Source organism: Bos taurus, chromosome 6, assembly GCF_002263795.3.
Source record: "Bos taurus isolate L1 Dominette 01449 registration number 42190680 breed Hereford chromosome 6, ARS-UCD2.0, whole genome shotgun sequence".
NCBI classification, from domain to species: Eukaryota; Metazoa; Chordata; class Mammalia; order Artiodactyla; family Bovidae; genus Bos; species Bos taurus.
The window spans coordinates 70477428-70499395 of NC_037333.1; the positions used below are offsets into that span (position 1 = coordinate 70477428).

Sequence of the window (21968 nt, forward strand, 5' to 3'; positions counted from 1 at the left end):
AATTTCCATTTTTTTGGAAACCTCAGTGACTCTACCACCTCATCACAGACTGGATATCATTTTATGCTTTTTCTTCTTTATATAGCAAGTGTTTTTTCCCTTTGATTGAGTTTTTTTTTTAATCTTCATTTATTTATTTTGGCTATTCTTGGGTCTTAGTTGCAGCTCTCAAGATCTTCATTGCAATATGTGGACTTCTTAGTTGCAATATACAGGATCTAGCTTCCCAACCAGGGATCCAATGTGGGTCCCTTGCATTGGGAGCACTAAGTCTTACCCACTGGACTATCAGTAAAGTCCCTGACTGAATTTCTATTAGAATTAACAAATTCCCTACCTGTTCTCCATCTCTTACCTTGGTCCATGGTTATTTTCATTGAACAGAAAAACTTATTCTTGGGGCAGTCAAATCCATCCATGGTTTGGTTTGTACTCATAGCTTGTATTTTGGGGATTTTGTTTAAGAATTTTATTCCCATTTCAGAGTCACAAAAATGTTCTCTGATGTATCTTCTATTAACTTTCTGTTTTGCCCTTCTTATATTTAGGTGTTAAACTAGCTAGAGTCCATACATGTATATGGTGTTAGACAGGAATGCAGCTCTGTCTCAGAGCCTCAAGTTGTGTTTCATTGGTCTATTTGTACTTTTATCAGATGTTTGCTGTTTTTATAACTATGACTTTGTGGTAAAGCGATCCTTCATTTCCCCACACTTTGCTCTTCTTTTTCAAAGTTGACTTGGTTACTCACGAATCCTTAAACTTCCTTATCAAATTTACATTGAATTATTGGATTTCTAAAAGGAAAATCTAGCTGGGATTTCATTGGGATCTCATTGAATTTATAGTTTTCTTTGCTGAGAATTGACATCTTTATTATAATAAGTTATCCCACTCAAGGGTATGGAACAACTATTCATTTACTCTTGTCATATTTATATATCTTAATAGAGTTTCATATTTTTTCCACTGAGACTCTAAGTATATGTTTCTGCATCAAATTGTTTCAGTAACTATTGCTTAATAGTATTTCCAAATTTCTAGTAAGTCTAGTTTCCTCTTGTTATCTTATTTTTTTCTCTTAAGAATGTTCCAAGCTAGTCCTTTTTTTTTTTTTAACTTATGTATTTAACACTCTCACTTCACTTTGGGGCTTCCCTGTTGGCTCAAACAATAAAGAATCTGCCTGCAATGCAGGATACCCAGATTCAATCCCTGGGTCAGGAAGATCCCCTGGAGAAGGGAATGGCAACGCATTCCAGTATTCTTGCCTGGAGAATCCCTTGAACAGAGGAACCTGGCAGAATACAGTCCATGGGACTGCAAAGAGTCGGACACAACTGAGCGACTAACACTTTCACTGTACACATTTATTTTTACAGCTTGATGAATATTCTGTAAGATGTATATTACATACTCGTATACCAGAGAGATCACTAAATGTTCTTTGATAAACTAATCCCTAGGTATTTTACCATTTTTGTTTTTGTTTTAAAGTGTATCCTAGTTTCTAAAATATTTTTAATAAATAGTTGCTACTGCTGTAGAGAAATGCTACTGATTTTTTTAAGTTGTATCTGACAACCGTCTTGAAATTTTATTCATTCTAATAGATGGTTGATTATTCTAATAGTTTTCTATTAATATATAGATGATCTTGTCTATAGCAAATGACAATTATTTTGTTTCCCTCCAAATCCTTTGGCCTTTGATTCGATTTCTTTCCTTACAGTGCACTGCCCAGGACCTCCAATATTAAGTTAAGCAATAATAGTGAGACTGAGCATCCTGTGTTGTTCCTTGTCTTAGAAGGAATTCCTCTAGAATTTCTCTATCAAGCATAGTGTTTTCTGTAGATACTTAGCATATGACCTTTATAAAATCAAGATATTTCCTTCCAGATCTGATTTTCTAAGAATTTTTATTTTTAAGCATACATAATTATTAAATTTTACTGGCTTCTGCTGCAATAATTGTATAGGTTTTCTCCTATAGTCTATTGATGTGGTAAGTTACACTGATTGATTTTTCTGATTTTGAATCATCCTTGCTTTCCTGGAGACAAAACTTTCTTAATAGTGTCTTATCATTGTCATAATATAGATGATGATAACATAGTTATATTGGCCTCACTAATATTTTTAAAGATTTTTTTCAAAGAAGCTTTGGGTTCACAGCAAAACTGAGCAGAAAATACAGAATGTTTTCCACATACTCTCACCTCCACACATGCATAGCCTCCCCCACCATCAACATCGCCGACCAGAGTGGGACATTTGCTGATGTACCACACTAATGAACATAAACTGACAGATCTTAATCACTCAAGGTTCATCATTTACATTCTGGTTCAACCTTGGCATTGTACATTCTATGGATTTGGAGAAATGTATAATGATATGTATCTGTCATTATAGTATCATACGGAGAATATTTATTGTCCTAAAAATCTTCAGTGCTCTGCCTGTTTATCTCCCTTACCCCACTATAGCCTCTGGCAACCACTGATCCTTTTACTGTCTCACAGTTTTGCCTTTTCTGGAAATGTTGTAGAGTCAGGATCATATAGTACGGAAACTTCTCAGACTGGCATCTTTTAGTTAGCGATACACATTTAACAGAGAGATGGAGCCAAAGCAAAAACAGCACCCAGTTGTGGATGCGACCGGTGATGGAAGTAAAGTCCAATGCTGTAAAGAGCAATATTGCATAGGAACCTGGAATGTTAGGTCCATGAACCAAGGTAAATTGGAAGTGGTTGAACGGGAGATGGCAAGAGTGAACATTGACATTTTAGGAATCAGTGAACTAAAATGGACTGGATGGGTGAATTTAACTTGGACAGCCATTATATCTACTACTATGGACAAGAAATGGAGTAGCCCTCATATTCAACAAAAGAGTCCAAAATGCAGTATTTGGGTGCATCTCAAAAACAACAGAATTATTTCTGTTTGTATCAAAGGCAAACCATTCAATATCAAATCCAATATGCCCCAACCAGTAATGCTGAAGAAGCTGAAGTTGAACGGTTCTATGAAGATCTATAAGAACTTCCAGAACTAACACTCAAAAAAGATGTCATTTTCATTATAGGGGACTGGAATGCAAAAGTATGAAGTCAAGATATACCTGGAATAAAAGGCAAATTTGGCCTTAGAGTACATAAGGAAGCAGGTCAAAGGCTAAGAGAGTTTTGCCAAGAGATCGCACTGGTCATAGCAAACACCCTATTCCAACAACACAAGAGAAGACTCCTCACATGGACATCACTAGATGGTCAATACTGAAATCAGATTGATTATGTTTGCAGCCAAAGATGGACAAGTTCTGTGCAGTCAGCAAAAACAAGACTGGAAGCTGACTGTAGCTCAGATTATGAACTCCTTATTGCCAAATTCAGACTTAAAGAAAGTAGGGAAAACCACTAGACCATTCAGGTATGACATAAATCAAATCCCTTATGATTATACAGTGGAAGTGAGAAATATATTCAAGGGAATAGATCTTACAGACAAAGTGCCTGAAGAACTATGGATGGAGGTTTGTGACACTGTACAGGAGGCAGGGATCAAGAAATCCCTAAGAAAAAGAAATGCAAATATGCAAAATGTATGTGTGAGGAGGCCTTACAAATAGCTGAGAAAAGAAGAGAAGCTAAAGGCAAAGGAAGAAAGGAGAGATATACCCATTTGAATGCAGAGTTCCAAAGAATAGCAACGAGAGATAGGAAAGCCTCCCTCAGTGATCAGTGCAAAGAAATAGAGGAAAACAATAGAATGGGAAAGACTAGAGATCTCTTCAAGAAAATTAGAGATACCAAGGGAACATTTCATACAAAGATGGGCACAATAAAGGACAGAAATTGTACAAACCTAACAGAAGCAGAATATATTAAGAAGAGGTGGCAAGAATACACAGAAGAACTATACAAAAAAATCTTGATGACCCAGATAGTCATGATGGTGTGATCACTCACCTAGAGACAGACATCCTGGAATGCAAAGTCAAGTGGGCCTTAGGAAGCATCACTACCAACAAAACTAGTGGAGGCGATGGAATTCCAGCTGAGCTATTCCAAATCCTGAAAGATGATGCTGTGAAAGTGCTGCACTCAATATGCCAGCAAATTTGGAAAACTCAGCAGTGGCCACAGGACTGGAAAAGGTCAGTTCTCATTCCAATCCCAAAGAAAGGCAATGCCAAAGAATGTTCAAACTACCTCACAATTGCACTCATCTCACACACTAGCAAAATAATGCTCAAAATCCTCCAAGCCAGGCTTTATCAGTACATTAACTGTGAACTTCCAGATGTTCAAGCTGGATTTTGAAAAGTCAGAGGAACCAGAGATCAAATTGCCAACATCTGTTGGCTCATCAAAAAAGCAAGAGAGTTCCCGAAGAACATCTACTTTCGCTTTATTGACTATGCCAAAGCCTTTGACTGTGTGGATCACAGCAAACTGTGGAAAGTTCTGGAAGAAATGGGAATACCAGACCACTTGACCTGCCTCCTGAGAAATATGTATGCAGGTCAAGAAGCAACAGTTAGAATTGGACATAGAACAATAGACTGGTTCCAAATCGGGAAAGGAATGTGTCAAGGCTGTATATTGTCACCCTGCTTATTTAACTTATATGCAGAGTACATCATGTGAAATGCCGGGCTGGAGGAAGCACAAGCTGGAATCAAGACTGCCAGGAGAAATATCAATAACCTCAGATATGCAGATGACACCACCCTTCTGGCAGAAAGGGAAGAACTAAAGAGCCTCTTGATGAAAGTGAAAGAGGAGAGTGAAAAAGCTGGCTTAAAACTCAACGTTTAGAAAACGAAGATCATGGCATCTGGTCCCATCACTTTATGGCAAATAGATGGGGAAATAATGGAAACAGTGACAGACTTTATTTTGGGTGGCTCCAAAATCACTGCAGATGGTGACTGCAGCCATGAAATTAAAAGATGCTTGCTCCTTGGAAGAAAAGCTATGACCAACCTAGAAAGCATGGTAAAAAGCAGAGACATCACTTTACTGACAAAGGTCTGTATAGTCAAAGCTATGGTTTTTCCAGTAGTCATGTACAGATGTGAGAGTTGAACCATAAAGAAGCACACAGAGGTCTGTGTTTTTTAGCTTCTCTAGGACTTCACTTTCACTTTTCACTTTCATGCATTGGAGAAGGAAATGGCAACCCACTCCTGTGTTCTTGCCTGGAGAATCCCAGGGACAGGGGAGCCTGGTGGGCTGCCGTCAATGGGGTCACACAGAGTTGGACACGACTGAAGCGACTTAGCAGCAGCAGCAGCAGCAGTACTGAAGTACTAGAGTGCTGAAGTGCTGAAGAATTGATGCTTTTGAACTGTGGTTCTGGAGAGTCCCTTGGACAGTAAGGAGATCAAATCAGTCTATCCTAAACGAAATCAACCATGAATATTCATTGGAAGGACTGATGCTGAAGCTAAAATTCCAATACTTTGGCCACCTTATACAAAGAACTGACTCATTTGAAAAGATCCCAATGCTGGGAAAGATTGAGGGCAGGAGGAGGAGAAGGGGATGACAGAGGATGAGATGGCTGGATGGCACACCAACTCAATGGACATGAGTCTGAGTTGGCTCTGGGAGTTGGTGATGGACAGGGAAGCCTGGTGTGCTGCAGTCCATGGGGTCACAAAGAGTCAGACATGACTGAGTGACTGAACTGACTGACACATTTACCACATGCCTCCATGTCTTTTCATGGCTCAATAGTTTCTTTCTTAGTGTTAAATAATATTCCATTTTCTGGATGTATCAAAGTTTATTTATTCATTTATATTTTGAAGGACATTTTGGCTATTTCTAAGTTTTGACCATTGTGAATGAAGTTGCTAAAAAAAGTCTTTGTGCAGATCTTCATGTTAACATAAGTTTTCAACTCCTTTTGGTGAATATCCAAAAGTACAAACTTTTGGGTAAGAGTATATTTAGTTTGTAAGAAAGCACGAAGCTATTTTCTACGGTGGCCGTAGTATTTCACATGTTCACCAGCTACAAATGAGAGCTCCTATTGCTACACATATTCACCAGTATTTGATGTTGTCCGTGTCCTAGACTTTGGCCATTCTAATAGGAACATAGTGAAAATATCTTTTTTAACAAAGGAAATAACACTATAACATTACTCACCTACTGAAAATGTTCTACTGTTTTCCAATCACAATTACATCCCAGCTCCTTATCACAGTCTGTTAGGAAAGTGACTATATAATTTATCTATTGAAACTAGGCACTTTTGAGGCTCTACGTGTAACAATGCCACGATAACCTCATATCTAACCCTTTCTCTGATCCCTCAGCTCCAGCTACATTGGCCATGTTGCTGTTTTCAATAGTTCCCACATTAAGGCTTTTGTACCAGCAAAAAGTCAATAAGGATGCATGAAATGTTTATGTGGCCAACATTATATCTGGGGATTTGGTGAACAAAACAAAGTTTCTATTTTCATTGAGTTCACATTCTAGAAGGTCCTTCCATCTAAAAGACTCTTTCCCTAGATTCCCACATGGTTTGCCCACTCGTATCACTCAGGCTTTTGCTCAAATGTCCTTGAAAAGGTCTCCCCTGGATAGCCCATCTACAATAGACTGCTCCTACCACCCTGTCAATTGCCATTCTCTGCTCCTAACATTATTTTTCATCAGTACTTGAAATTTTACTAGTCATTTGTTTGTCTTCTTATAGTCTCCCTTAGAATAAAAGGCCAGGGTTTCTGGCCTCAGTCACTGCTGTATCCCTAATCCTGGAACACTACCTGAATCATCAATCAATTATTATCTATTTACTAAATAAATAATGAACAGTTCGCTGTGGACATTTAGTATAGATAAACCTTTCCCTTTGGGAAGATTTAATTATGTTTTTCAAGAATGTTTAATAACACTGAATTTCTGAGAGATGTCTGAAGAGAGGATCCCTATCACAACCATTTCTCTTAAAAAAAAAACAAACACTTTCTCATGTCTCCTGTCTCTGCAATAAACACTGGACTACAAGGAGACTCCACCAATATTACTGAGCTCTCTTAGTATCACGAAGACCCAGACTAAGAGCACATGCATGAAAGAGTTCATGAGTCCTTCTTCTGAGGTTTCCCATGGCAGATTCATCCACCAGTTTCCCTTTCGAAAACGCTGCACTTTTGAAACTGCACATCAAGCATACTTCAGCAACTTCGATGCTGAAGTCTGTGCTGCAAAGGCTTATCAGGGGTGTTTCCCCCTGTGGCGCAAGTTCAGCTGGCTGGAGTTTTTTCAGGTTCTTGCCTATGTGCTTCCAAAAGTTCTCTGTAGATAAGCATGTGAGTGAGAATGAGCTGTAATTATAAATTAATGAAAACAATTTTCTGTCGAACTTATGGATATTGTTCTCATGAAGATTGTCTGGCTAATCAAATGTTTTTCCTTCATTCTGCCAAGTTCCTCAGAAATTTAATTAAAAGTGGCTTTGACTGTGTGTATCCAAGGGAAACCAATTCCTGGTTTTAACGAAGGAAGAAATGAATACTTAAAGCAGGCTGCTATTATGGAGCAGGAGAGCACAAGTAGGGTTTTGAACTGGCTTGCATGCCAAACAGAGCTGATGACTTAAAGAATTTGTAGAGAGAGATATTTCTTTGGAGAAGAGAATATCATGGAAACATTTCATTCAGTGTGACTTTCTAAGAGGCACGTGTCATGTACTTCTTGGAAAGTAATTCCTTTCAACCTTACAGTCATTCTGCTTTAAACATACAGTTATCTCAGTTTCAGTTATAATGCTTCTTGAATTTTGTATGTTTCAATCCAGTATTACCTGATTCCCTGTGCTGTCCCTCGTCTATTTTCCTAGACTGCAGTCTTATCTCTGTAGTTAGAATGCAGCTGGTGTTCAAATTCGACTTGAACAGGTGAAATTTTTCAATTAGCTGCATGAAACTGGCCAAGACACTGAATCTCCCTGTGGCTCAGTTTGTTTCACCATAAATGGAGCTAGCATTACCTTCTTGTTGGGTTGCTGTGAAGAATAGATGTGATCCTATGTGGGAATATTTGTGAACTACAATCTGGTGTGAACCAAGCCAGGACCAAGGTGAAGCAACTGAGGGGAAAACTGAGGGGGAACTCCCCAAAACTCAGCAATCAAAATAAATATTTAAATACTGCATTTTTTAAAAAGTCAGATTTACTACCAAAAAAACTCCATGAGGAGCAAAATATCAAAAACATTGACCCTCAGTGTGAAAATGTGAGCACTGTAATCACCTGCGTGGTAGAGGTATAAAGGAAAGATATGGATCAAAGACTCGATTAACAGTCTTTGCCATGTCACACTTTTTTTAAGATTGTCCTTTGCTTTCAGCAACTGGTTTCAGAGCTGGGCTGCTTGTGCCTTCTCACTGTCGGGTCAGCTGGAAGCTATTCTCAACATGCTATTTGCTTGAACTCTTGATTTCTTTTTCTTGCAGGTAACAGGGTTGCCTGACGTCTCTTTCCTTCTTCAAGTTCCTCTGTTGTCCTGCGAGTGGTGCTCTGGTTCTTTGAAAAAGTCTTTTAGTTTAAGATTTGCTGTTCTTTAATCACAGCATCACCAACTCGATGGACATGAGATTGAGCAAGCTCAGGAGGTTGGTGATGGACAGGGAAGCCTTGCATGCTGCAGTCCATGGGGTTGCAAAGAGTTGGACAAGACTGAGCAACTGAACTGAAACCTTGGTTTACTTCCTTAGACTCCTGAGTCAAAGACTGGCTTTTTCTGGGCTCTCGAGGTGATGTAATGATGTCAAAAGAAACACTTGCTTTACAGTACACTCTCAGGTGAGTTTTCACACAGATTTGCATTCAGTGGTCCAGCCAGGTGCCAAGTCTGGGCATACAACCCTCAGATTTTGTGGAAACACTAAGACAACTCATGTTTAAATATGGACAACATGAAACAAGTTTAGAAGTTCAGCACATGTCCCTGACACACAGAACTTTCTCCAATTCTCTCTTTCTATGCAAGCATGGAGTATTCATTGATCTATTGTTATCATCATCAGGTCCCTATTTCCACCCCCAAATTCTTATTTATTTCTTATGTACCATGTCCTAGCTGCTGTGCATACATGATCTCATCCAGTTCTTACAACATCCTTTGGGGATAAGAATTGTCAACTCATTTCTGGATGGGGAAGCACAGTTGTAGGCTAATACAGCTAGTAATAACAGGTTCATGCATTTATTCAACAAATATTTACAAAGTTCTTACCATGACTGAGGCTCTGTGTGACTATCCTTGGAGGCTAAGACAGACTGCAGCTGAGTTAAGCAGGAAGGGGTTTATATAAAGATATTGAGTAGCTCACAGAATCCTGGAGACACATGGCTATGCCAACAGGGACAAACCCTAAAGTCATTTCACAGACCCAATCTGTTAAGGAAATTGTCACCATTGACTGCACCATCATGGGCACTGGAAAATGCCAGCAGCACATCACCACTGCTGGGCTTCAGCCTCCACCAGAGAGCATCGTTGATATCCTTGCTGCTCTGCATCATTAGCTTTTCATTTGGAAAAACACAGTCACATGTCCAAACCCTAACAGTGAAGATGCCTGGGAACATGAATGCCTAGGAACTTCTGTTGTGGGATGTGGGTTGAGTCTTTAACAAACACTCAATTCCCAAAACATGGAAAGGGATTTCAGAGGCTGGTACAGCCAAAATTATGACAAGTGATCACTACATGGAGTCCTTGCCCAGCAGGCATTTGCACACACATGGGTGAGAGGATACACACAAGTGACTGTGGTGTGTAAGATGTGCCACCAAAGTGACGAGGACAAGGACTGCGCCTTGGAGGGAGATGGAGGAATCCAATTCTGGCTAGAGATGACAGGATCACACTTCTGCTGGGTCTTTTTTGAAAAATTTTTATTGAAACATAGCTGATTAAAATGTTGTGTCAGTTTCAGGTAGAAGCAAAATGAGTCATGTATACTCTTTGCTGTGCTTAGTTGCTCAGTCGTGTCCGACTCTTTGTGACCTCTTGGACTGTAGCCTGCCAAGCTCCTCCATCCATGGAATTCTCCAGACCAGAATACTGGAGTGGGTTGCCATGCCCTCCTCCAGGGGATCTTCCCAACCCAGGGGTCAAACCCAAGTCTCCCGCATTGCAGGCAGATTCTTTACCATCTGAGCCACCAGGGAAGCCCAAGAATCCTGGAGTGGGTAGCCTATCTCTTCTCCAGAGGAACTTCCTGACTCAGAAATCAAACCAGGGTCTCCTGCATTGCAGGTGGATTCTTTACCAGCCGAGCTAGCCAGGAAGCCCATATTTATACATATACATATATAAATATTCTATACATTTTTAGTTTCTTTTCAATTATAGATTACAAGATATAGAGTATAGTTCCCTGAGTTATACAGTAGGTTCTCATTGGTTTTCTACTTCATGTATAGCAATATGTATATTTTAATCCTGAACTTTTCGCATTTATCCCTTTCCCCCCTTCCCCTTTGGTAACCATGAGTTTGTGTTCTATGTCTGTGAGTCTATTTCTGTTTTGTAAATAAGTTCTTTTGCATTTTCTGGATCTTAAAGAGTGGTAGAATTTGGAGAGATAACAACGGTGACAGGGTCAAATAGGAAAAACCATTAAAGAATGAGACACCCAGGCAAACAGGTCCAAAGTGTGTTGGCAGTGAGGAGTCCTCATATCGTGCTGAGTAGCAGAAGAGAACAGAAGGTTTACTGCAGAGATGTGGACATGAGATTATAAATCCTGCTCAAGGCGATGGCTATGGTGAAGGGAAATAAAAAATAATTCAAAAGTGAAAAATGAACTCAGGATGCTTCTTGTGAAATAAGCATCAACTGAGCTTACTTCTCTTTTTAGCATTTGTCCTGGTTGTAATTCATTATTTGTGTCTATGATGATTTGAGGAACATCTGTCTCCTCTGTTGGATGGGAGCCTTCATGAGGGAGAGACCTTGTCTGCTCTTTCTCCCCGTCTTATACTCAGGGCCTTGCCCAGTGCCAGTTGCACAGGAGGAGCTCAGGAGATATTTTCTGAGAGGAAGACAGGTTATAAGCAGATTGATACATAATTAGATGGAGAATAGGAAATAGAGATGTCAAAGATGATTCTGAGGTTTTGGTCATAGCAAAGTCTCATAGACATGTTGAATTTGAGGTTCAAAAGGGATATCTGCAGGGAATATTTTCAACTGATTTTTGGAGATGAGGGAAAAGTGATTCGTAACCTACCAGACTTAGGCAGGTAAGTCTGTTTTGTACACTGTACATACATATAATATGTTCAGCGGCTAACACAGCACAAGCATGCGCTGCAGTGATGAAATTCCATGTGCACTGGCTTTGGGACAAAAAATGATGTTTAAGTCCATTATTTCACACCATCTGTGCCCCTGTTCCTGGCTCAGATGGTAAAGAATCCGCCTGCAAAGCAGGAGACCCAGGTTGGATCCCTGGATCAGGAAGATCCCCTGGAGATGGGAATGGCAACCCATTCCAGTATTCTTGCCTGGAGAATTCCATGGACAAGTGATCACTACATGGCATCCTTGCCCTGCCAGAGAAATCTGTCAGGCTACAGTCCATGGGGTCGCAAAGAGTCAGACATGACTGAGCAACCAAGCAAGCATGCACATGCCCCTGTTCCTACGTTCCCCGGACTGATAGAGAGTCAGGACAGCACTGTGTGGTCTGAGCGGAGAGGCGTATCTCCCCTGATGAGCTTCATCCAGCTGCCCGCCCTCCCACATTTGGAGTGTGACACGGAATAAGAGCGGACATCTGGTCCAGGTTAGGAGAAGAGCCTACGTCAAAGACACAGCGCTCAAGCCCCACCAGGATATGTGTGAGAGTGCTCCTCCGACTTATGCCATAACTCATATCAAGAGTGGATGAATTTTTCTTAGTGAGTCTCTCAGTGTGGATGTCTTGTTTTTCAGTCTTGCTCCTCTGGGGTCAAGTGACCCAAGCAGGGTTTGGTGGCTAATAGGAGGGCAGGATTTAAAGAATTACACAAATACTGGAGGCTTTCCACCTAGCTCCCTGGGTAACAGCAGTGAGGTGATGGGAAATATTTTACAAATTAAGTTGCTTTAGCCAGAAAAGGGAGCAGAACTATTGCTTCCTCACGATTAACTTTCTCTTCCAACACTAAGAAAAGTGAATGTTGTATGTCTTCTGTGTCTTCCTGAGCTCAGTTAGAGATAGCAACTGAATCTGGATTGCAAGGATCTCAGAAGAAACCAAATTATCCAGGCTAGCAAAGCGGGGACATGTATGAAGAAGGGAAAACCAGGGAGTAGACATTTGTGGCTTTGTGCTTCCCAGCAACCTTGATTTGGGTAGCAGAACCCACACCTCACCTGAGAGACAATGACCCCACTCCGGCCCCAGTCTGGCCTGCAGAGACTATTGCACCCTTGGGCAGAGAGGTTAGTTTAGGGATTGACACATTCCTTACCAAGTCAGTCAGGAAAAATCCTGGGGGTGTAAATACAGTCATTCGTGAGTAGTTTCAGATACATATGGATCCAGCCTCTTTACACAATTATATCAAAAGGGGATGGGAATTTTCTTTGGAAAATGAATCTACCTAACAGCTTGTTGTTTACACTTTATGATACTCTTAAACACAAGTATCATGCATTGAATATTTGTGCTTCACACATGAAATCTTTAAACACATTTATTGAAATGATTCATCTTTAGCTTTGTCAAGGCAGGGGCAATGGGCCCCCGAAAATGGATTGGATGTGATGAAAAACTGCTGCTCAGAGAAACTCTGCATCCTACCGAAGATTTCACTTCATAGGTATATCCTGAAATATATAACTTTATGGAAGTGCTGAAGCCTTCCATGAGACAAATCCTTCAAAATTAAAAGCAAAAAGCTTTGCTTCCTGAGGAAAGGGTATTTTTTTTCCCCTAGTGGATAAAAGCATCTGTGTAAATGACCACAGTTCTTCCCAGGTGGTGCTAGTGGTAAATAACCTGCCTTCTAACACAGGGGAGACACAGGTTCGATCCCTGGGTCAGGAAGATCCCCTGGAGAAGAGCATGGCAACCCACTCCAATATTCTTGCCTGGGGAATTCCACAGGCAGAGGAGTCTGGTAGGCTACAGTCGATAGGGTGGCAGAGTCAACATAACTGAAGTGACTCAGCATGCACACCAATGACCACATTTCTTTCTTTGCTTTGGCCGTCAGGGAGCTCTGAAGCAAATTTACTGCTCAATTATTGAACTTGATAAGATTTTTTGAGTTCCCTCATCTTCACTCTGCATTTGTTATAATTTACATTTCTCTGGCCCTGTTACTCAATTTTAGGCCTATATTTTATTATATATATTCTCCCCTATATTATTTGTTGAATAAGGTACAAGATAAGCCAGTTCTGGCTCAAATAATACAATAGTTTTTTCAAAGCCTATGGATGTCTGAGACAACAGAAGTGAGTGTCTAGAACAAGGGACTATTAGCTTGACTCTTACAAGGTGGAATGCTTTGTTTCCCTAAAACGTAACTCCAGATCTGGAGATGGTACTGGTGGTGAGTGTTCTTTGTTGGGCTTCTGCTCTGATCAGTAATGAATTACTTAACTTTGACAGGTTCTCTTTTCTAATAGTGCATTAGCATTGCTCACTGCAAAATTCCATTTGGATTCGTGGGTGAATGTTTGAAATCATTCTGAATACAAAAAATTCAGAGTTGTTTCTTAGTTGCAATGTCTTTGTGAAAGGTGAGTGCACTTAACACCTTTCTGTTCTATAAAAACATTTCCCTTAAGAGTCTGCCGAAGTCACAGGAAAAATAGGTAGAGCTGTGCTACCAGCAAAAAGGAGCCCAAACTGGACATCTGAATATGACTTGGAGACACCAAACGAGGGACATAGAAAGAGGGGGTGGGCATAACCTAGGACTTGCAAGGGGCACGGGACCATCAAGATTTCCAGGAGAAATTACGGAAACATCTGCAAGGTCAGGGCAGGAAGTCCAGGGCTGCTACTCAGAGAGGGAAGTGCCTTCCCTGAGACTGTTTGAGCAGAGCTGAAATAACCAGGCCAGAGGGGTTGATGGAAGCCCCGGGAGTAAACTCCAAGAATGACCAACAGTCCATCAACTCAAATTCAAGTGCTTCAGACACAAAGGGAGGACCGTTTGGGACATTTGACCATTTGGGACATTTAGGACCCAGTGAACTGCGTTAGTCTGGCACACACGTAGCTCAACGTTAATTGCGTTACAATAAAGAATCTGTGTTCTGAGACTTCCCTGCTGATCCAGTGGATAAGACTCTGCACTTCCGCTGCAGGGGGCCAGGGTTTGACCCCTGGTCAGGGAAGTTCCACATGCTGCATAGTGTGGCAAAGAGAAAAGAATCTGTGTTCAGAAAAGTTTCTTGATTGCCTTTGCCTCTGTTCCGATCATGGCACTGTGAAGGGCTAATGAAAGAATAAAGCAAACAGAGTTGATTGCAGAGTTATAATCAAAGAGTTGGGAAACTTTGCAATTTTGGTGCTTGGAAAATACAAAGTCTACAAGACCTCAGCTGAATAACAGATAATTGGCCAGGAAAATGCATCCAAGAGGGGCTTGGAGTGTTTTGGGTATGAAAAGAATGTCTCCCTCTTGCTCCAGGGGGGTGTGGTGAGGTAGGACGGGAGTGGGGGTTGGAATACTGGGGACTCACTTCAAGTCCTGCCAATTTGGCAAGAAACCGCCTGCTTCACTGGGTTGGCTCAGCCACCCATTATTTCACACCATCCCCCCAAGGGAGATCACTTTCAGCCTGACCCTTAAGCATCTCCAACCTTTGTGACCCTCACTCTCTACATCAGTCCAGCATTGTTCAGCCTGACAGATGACCCGGCCTCCTCCTGGTTTTCTTTAAATAATAGGAGAACATTTGCTCTCTGGAAATACCAGGTTGCATCCAAATTTAAAAAAGAAAAATAGGAGAGGAAAGCATTCAAACAAAACTCTTGGAATGGGGCTCCTGCGGTAACATACCGAATAAAGGAAAACAGGAAAGCAATTGCAATATTAAAAATAGATGACTTCCTGCATGTAAATTCTTCGCTGACCTTGTTGATTGGAGTGTGGTCACTGTTTGCTGGCCTGCCATCTCTTGACTCCATGAGAATTCGTATCAACAGACATTTCTCAGGGTTCAGTAACACCTGCCCCCGTTTTAAAAACATTGGTTTGTACATCTGCCTGTGGGCATCAAACCTTTTCCCCTGATGTTCAGTGCCTATCAGAGACTGATTTCTTATCTTTTGTCTCATTCTTACATGTCAAAGGAGAACTGATGAATATGAGGTACCTCAGAGGACCCTGGAGGGGAGATGTTACTTGTGCATAACCTCATGCACTTTGATGACATCAGTGTCCACTGCCAACAAAGCATGAAAGTAATGGCCATAAAGCACAAAACCATGTGCCTGAATAAATAAATAAATAAATAAATAAATTAGTGTATTCTAAGACAGATGTGTAGAAAAAGGGAAAAGGAAAGTAGGGTAAGAAGGATGAAGCAGGTGGGTGGTGTTAAATAAGACAGAGAGGACCTCAGTAAGAAGATAATAGATAAGCGGAGACTCCATGGGAGGTAGGTGTCTTGAGGAAGCATCCAAGCTGACAAGCAGCCAAAGCAAAGGTAGGATCATTATGCTTGGTGAACAGTAAGATTCGTTTCCCTCTCTTCCAATTCCAGGGAGGCCCCAGACAAGACAGTTACTGTCCGTAGGCAGCAGAGGGAATGGCTTTGAAGCTGCGGGAGCAGTGATGAAAATGGTTTCATCACAAGCAGTTCTGTGGAATTGGGGTGTGCAGGGGTGAAAAGGCAAGGTCGGAGGTTTAAAAAGGGAGCACGTTCCAAGGTTCCACTCCCTGAGTGGAGAATCAGGGCTGGAATCTCAAGGGCACACCCAAAACAAGTCAGCAGGAGACAGGAGCGTCGTTGTGCTGATTCCCCACACAGTTACAAGCGTGGCCTGGTAGGTGCCTTCTGAAACACTTGTGGAATTTGGCCCTGGATCACAGAATTTTAGGATTGTTCCTCCCCAGCTGTGTTTGTCCCCTAATCCCCTTCTTTGTGTTGCCTTAGTCACTGGGGTTCTCTTAACCATTTTCTGTTTAGGGCCACTCTTGAAATTAGATCTCACCAAGGGATGATCCATACCCTAGGACTGCCCTCTCCTCTCTTACAGTAATCAGAAAGCCTGGGGAGTAGGGATTCACACACACAGTTAAAGAGGCATGGGAGTGGCCAGGGCCTGAGAACTCAGGTATTTTTTTTTTTAAATAAAAAGCCTTGATTTTTCTCTCATAGCCATTAGAGTTCTAGGATGAAGGGGGAAGAAAGAGATGGAGCTAGAAGCTTGTGTATTTAAAACCTTCCTAGTTTCGCAAGGTTCTTGGGAGAAAGTCCACACCCCTCAACAGCCTTTATGCTTCTAGAGTCTATCTCTCAAAGTCCTCCTTCTTGCCAGCTGAACACCCGGGCACTTCTCTGAGGGGCCCCGCTTCCTACTGCCTTCAGGTGTATGTACCTGCTGTCCTGGAATTTTCTTTCAGCCCCACCTTAGCCTGGCTAAAGCCCATTCATCCTTCAAGTCCCAGCTAATCTGTCCTTGCCCAAGGAAAGATCTCCTAACCCCCTAACTGGATTGGGCCACTGCCCTTTGAGAACTTGGCATGGTTCATAGTAAGTGCTCAGTAAATATTTACGCTTTATAAATGTAGTTGATGAATGAATGAATGAGCACATGAACAGAAAAATAAGTTAAAGTCAATGGATATTTTCTTTAAAAACTGAGAACTAGGTGGACAAAAGTCCCGGCCACAAAGGAAAGAGAAGAGAATAAAAGAAAATAAATTCTTTAAGGTCTGAAGTGCTTTTGCTTAAGGCAATTTTCAGGCCAGGTCAACCAGGTCAGTCGCCAGAAAAAGCAATGGGGATTCGTTCTAGGACATTCATCTTCAGGCTTAGTGTTGAAAGTAACATTGTTCGCCTTGTTCACTGAGACTGAAAATGAGCTGAACCGCCCCAGGCAGAGGGGGCAGAAGGGCACAGCCAGGAAAGCTAAGCACGTCCAGTGTTGAGGGGTGAAGAAATGACATTACAAGAACATAATTTTAATTCTTGCCCTGTTTTGATCCAGTGTGGATGACCTTGGGCAAGTCACTTAACTTTTGGAATTACACTCTGATTGTCCAAAAAAGAATAAATACACTTGGGGACATTGGGAGAAAAAAAGAGATATTAGCCAAGTGTGTGTATGACCACAATAGTGGTGTTATTAATGATCACCGATGCTATCCCCAGCTGTTCTCCAGTATGATTTTATTAGTCCCACTGCTGTTTCCTGATTCGCTTCCATTCAGGAAGCTTTGAAATAATGGTTAGCAGAGGGGCACGTTGCAAAAATAAAAATTCTCACTCTTTTAACTTTTCCATCCACTTTAATCCCAATGCCCATCCTTCCTCTCTCCCCAGCTTCAGCTGGAGTCCTGCCATTCCTGTGATCAATCACGCTTGGGGGAGAATCTTACTCATGTGGTGGGGAGCCGGGGGTTGGGGGGGGGGCGCGTTAGGACGGTCGGGGCGGAGGGAGTTCTGGTCCAGCATGACTGTTGAGTGTGATGTCCTTTTGTGGTGCCCTCGAAAACAGAAGTGAGGAAACAGGCCGTCATTTATCATGTGGCTTTGTAATACATGCTGATAATGCAAAACAGCCAGGCCGCTCCTGAGGTCGGTCCAACCAAGTACCAAGAGTCAGCTGAGGGGGGCCAAGTCGGAAAGGGAGGTTCCCGGTGGGACGTGCCCTTTGGCCAGGGATCTCCCTGCAGTCACAGCTTCCCACTTGCTGCTGGAGACTGCCATTTGTCCTCTGGAGAGACCACAGCCACCTGCCTTCTGTACACTGCCAGTGTGGGGCGTCTTGGGGAAGCTGAAAACTTCCCCATTTCAGCCGCTCACAGCCCCGTCCTCCCCAAGCCTGGAATGCTATTGGATGCAGGTGCTAGACAGTGGGGCTTTTGGTGTGGCAGTGGTTGCTGGCCCTTGAACCAATCACTGTAGCCGAGGAGAAGCAGCATTCTGATTGGCTAAGCCTAGGTCACCTGCCCACTCTTGGGTGTGAGGCAACCTCAGTTATACCCACACCACAGTGAACCTTGTTTCCAGGATGAATGACAAAGGAAGTGTGATGGAATCACTGGGATTACTTCTCCGATTTCTCCGAATTTCCTCTAACCTCTCAACCCAGCACACCAGTTAGCACCATGCCTTTGCCCAAAGGAGGCTTCCATCAATATGTCTTCTGGCAAAAAAAAAAAAAAAAATCCACTTGAATCCACAAATGAACACATGATAAAAGCCACGCAAACGCAAAAGACCATGGAAGCACTTTTTAAAAAGGGACCTTTTCCCCACCAGGTACCCACCTAAGAAAACACCAAGCCAAGAGAATGACATTACTAAAACAGAATAGTCAGTTCCAGCCTCTCCAAGCCCTCAGCCACACTCTGCTTTGGACCTTTGCTGCTCTTCTCAGTGTCACAAAGGCTCCACGTAGCTAAGTCAGGGCCTCCTTTCTCAGGCCTCATCTGATTTTCCCCATCAGCAGCAATTGACTCAGTTGATAACATTCTTCTCCTTGAAACCCTTTCTTGCTCTGGTTTCTAAGACATCACACTCACTGTTCTCTTCCCACCTTACAAGCCTTCCTTCTTGGATTCTTTTGCTGGTTCTCCCTGCCCTCCCACCCTCCCTGCTTCTGAATGTTCAGTGCCCAGGGATCAGTGCTTGGAGCTCTTCTTTCCCCCTAAGTAAATAAGTAAGTAAGTGTTAGTCGCTTAGTCGTGCACGACTCTTTGCGACCCCATGGACTGCAGCCCACCAGGCTCTTCTGTCCATGAGATTTTCCAGGCAAGGATACTGTAATGGGTTGCCATTTCCTTCTCCATGGTATCTTCCCAATCCAGGGATCGAACCCGGGTCTCCTGCACTACAGGCAGATGCTTTACCGACTAAGCTACAAGGGAAGCCCTGTTTCCCCTTGGATGATCTCATCTAATTTATGGCTTTAATACCATCCATGTGCTATGATCCAGTGTGTGTGTGTCTAGGCTAAACCCCTTTCCTGTGCCCCAGATCTTATATCTGTCTTCATTCACAGCTGATATTTTTACTTGGATGTTTACTAGAACTCACCAGCCTATCCCATCTATGACTAAGCCCTTGATAGCTCACCTTTCACTGCTATCAAAAAGAAAACAGTTCCTCCCATAATCTAGTCACTCAGGCATATCCACCATGCTGTTCCTGACTCTTCTCTTTCTCTTCCTCCATATTTTTCCAAAAGATAATTCTATATGCTCCACCTTAAAATATATTCAAAACTGAATACCCTCTCTCCTGCTGCCACCCTATTCCTAACAGGTCTTCCTGCTTCTGCTGTTGTCTCCAATCTCAAGTTCATCCTCATGGCTTATTCTCAACACATGAGCCACACCGATTCCACTGAAATTTTAACAGATCTTGTCAATCCTCTGCTCATAGAATACAGTGGGCTCAGAGTAAAAGCTAAATCCTTGTTGTGACCTATGTGGGCCATGTGATCTATTTCTCACTTACCTCACACACTTTGTGTGAGTGCTAAGTCACTCAGTCATGTCCAACTCTTTGTGACCCAATGGACTGTAGCCTGCCAGGCTTCTCTGTCCATGGGATTCTCTAGGCAAGGATACTAGAGTGGCTTGCCATGCCCTCCTCCAGGGGATTTCTCGACCCAGGGATTGAATCTGCATCTCTTATGTCTCCTGCATTGGGTGGGCGGATTCTTTACCATTAGTGCCACTTGGGAAGGCCACCTCACTCACTTTCAGTTCAGTTCAGTCCAGTCGCTTAGTTGTGTCCAATTCTTTGTGACCCCATGGACTGCAGCACGCCAGGCCTCCCTGTCCATCACCAACTCCCGGAGTTTACTCAAACTCATGCCCATTGAGTCGGTGATGCCATCCAACCATCTCATTCTCTGTCATCCCCTTCTCCCACCTTCATTCTTTCCCAGTATCAGGGTCTTTTCAAATGAGTCAGTTCTTCACATCAGGTGGCCAAAGTTTTGGAGTTTCAGCTTCAACATCAGTCCTTCCAGTGAATATTCAGGACTGATTTCCTTTAGGATGGACTGGTTGGATCTCCTTGCAGTCCAAGGCACTCTCAAGAGTCTTCCCCCAACACCACAGTGTTGAAGTGTTATCGCTCACTTTACCTCCTGTTAATCACATCCTTTCTCCTTCCACTTCTTTTCTCATATATTCCAGGCATGCCTCCACCCCAGGGCCTTTGAACTTGCTCTTTCCTCCCCCACAGAAGCACTTCCTCCAAATATCCACATGGTTTCATCCTCAACTCCCTCAAATATTTACTCAAGTCACCTTCTTAGACAAGTTTTCCTTGGAAATTCTGTCCAAAATTCAGTACTCTAATTTTTCCTGTCTCCCTCTCCTTTTTATTTTTATCCTTTCCTTTTATCATTAGCTAACATTCATATATATTATATATATACATATAGCATATGTTGGAGAAGGCAATGGCAGCCCACTCCAGTACTCTTGCCTGGAAAATCCCATGGCTGGAGGAGCCTGGTAGGCTGCAGTCCATGGGGTCACTAAGAGTCGGACATGACTGAGCGACTTCACTTTCACTTTTCTCTTTCATGCATTGGAGAAGGAAATGGCAACTCACTCCAGTGTTCTTGCCTGGAGAATCCCAGGGACGGTAGCCTGGTGGGCTTCTGTCTGTGGGCTTCTGTCTATGGGATCGCACAGAGTCGGACACGACTGAAGTGACTTAGCAGCAACAGCAGCATATGTTATATATATAACATTTACTATAGTCAATAGACGGAGAAGGCAATGGCACCCACTCCAGTACTCCTGCCTGGAAAATCCCATGGATAGAGAAGCCTGGAAGGCTGCAGTCCATGGGGTCACTGAGGGTCAGACACGACTGAACGACTTGACTTTCAATTTTCACTTTCATGCATTGGAGAAGGAAACAGCAACCCACTCCAGTGTTCTTGCCTGAAGAATCCCAGGGACGGGGGAGCCTGGTGGGCAGCCATCTATGGGGTCACACAGAGTTGGACACGACTGAAGTGACTTAGCATAGCATAGCATAGCATAGTCAATAGAATGGACTTTCCCGTAAGGTCTGTTGAATGGGGATTCTTAGTAAGAATTCTTACTAAGATTCTTTTAAATCTGTGCCATTGTCCAGAAACTTAGTGCACAAATGTGCACATTTATGTGATTCATTCTTTTTCAAAAATTGAGCTATAATTGATATATAATATTAGTTTTAAGTATACAAAACATAATGAGTTGATATTTGTACACACTGCAAAATGATCAACACTATAAATCTAGTTAACATCCATCACCTTACATTGTTAAAAATAATTTTTTTCTTGCAATGAGAACTTTTAAAATCTGTCTTTTAAAAGTTTCAGATATGCAATATATTCAAAATATTCACACATTTTCTTTACTTATTTCATCCTGTGCATTATATTTTCTCCTTCTAGATTGTTAGCTCTGTGAGGATAAGACTATTTTTCTTTTAATCATTAATATCTTCTTGGGACCTGAAATAGTGTCTTTACATACAAAAGGAAAGTAAACAAAAGAGCATAATTGTATAACTGAAATCTGAGACCCTTGAAAGTCAAGCTCTATATTTGAGCTTAACTTCTAACTAAATTCAGTCATTAGGCAAGATAGGATTCCAAGTCTTGAGGTCCATTTTTGGTCTACAGGAAGCCAGGAAGATTTTCTACTTATGTGGTTTACTAGCCTTAAAGTTTCCAATAGCTTCTCATTGTCTTCAGGGATCAAGTTCATTCCACCATCA

At 42.1% G+C, this 21968-nt stretch overlaps 1 non-coding gene and 1 pseudogene across 1 annotated transcript; one reads left to right on the plus strand and one right to left on the minus strand.

Annotated features, from left to right (window-relative positions):
- The window catches only part of LOC100138563 (mitochondrial-processing peptidase subunit beta-like), a 71215-nt pseudogene that overhangs the window by 18663 nt on the left and 30584 nt on the right, over positions 1–21968 (plus strand).
- On the minus strand, positions 19025–19096 carry TRNAY-GUA (transfer RNA tyrosine (anticodon GUA)). The gene has a single exon. It is a non-coding gene; the product is annotated as a tRNA-Tyr (tRNA).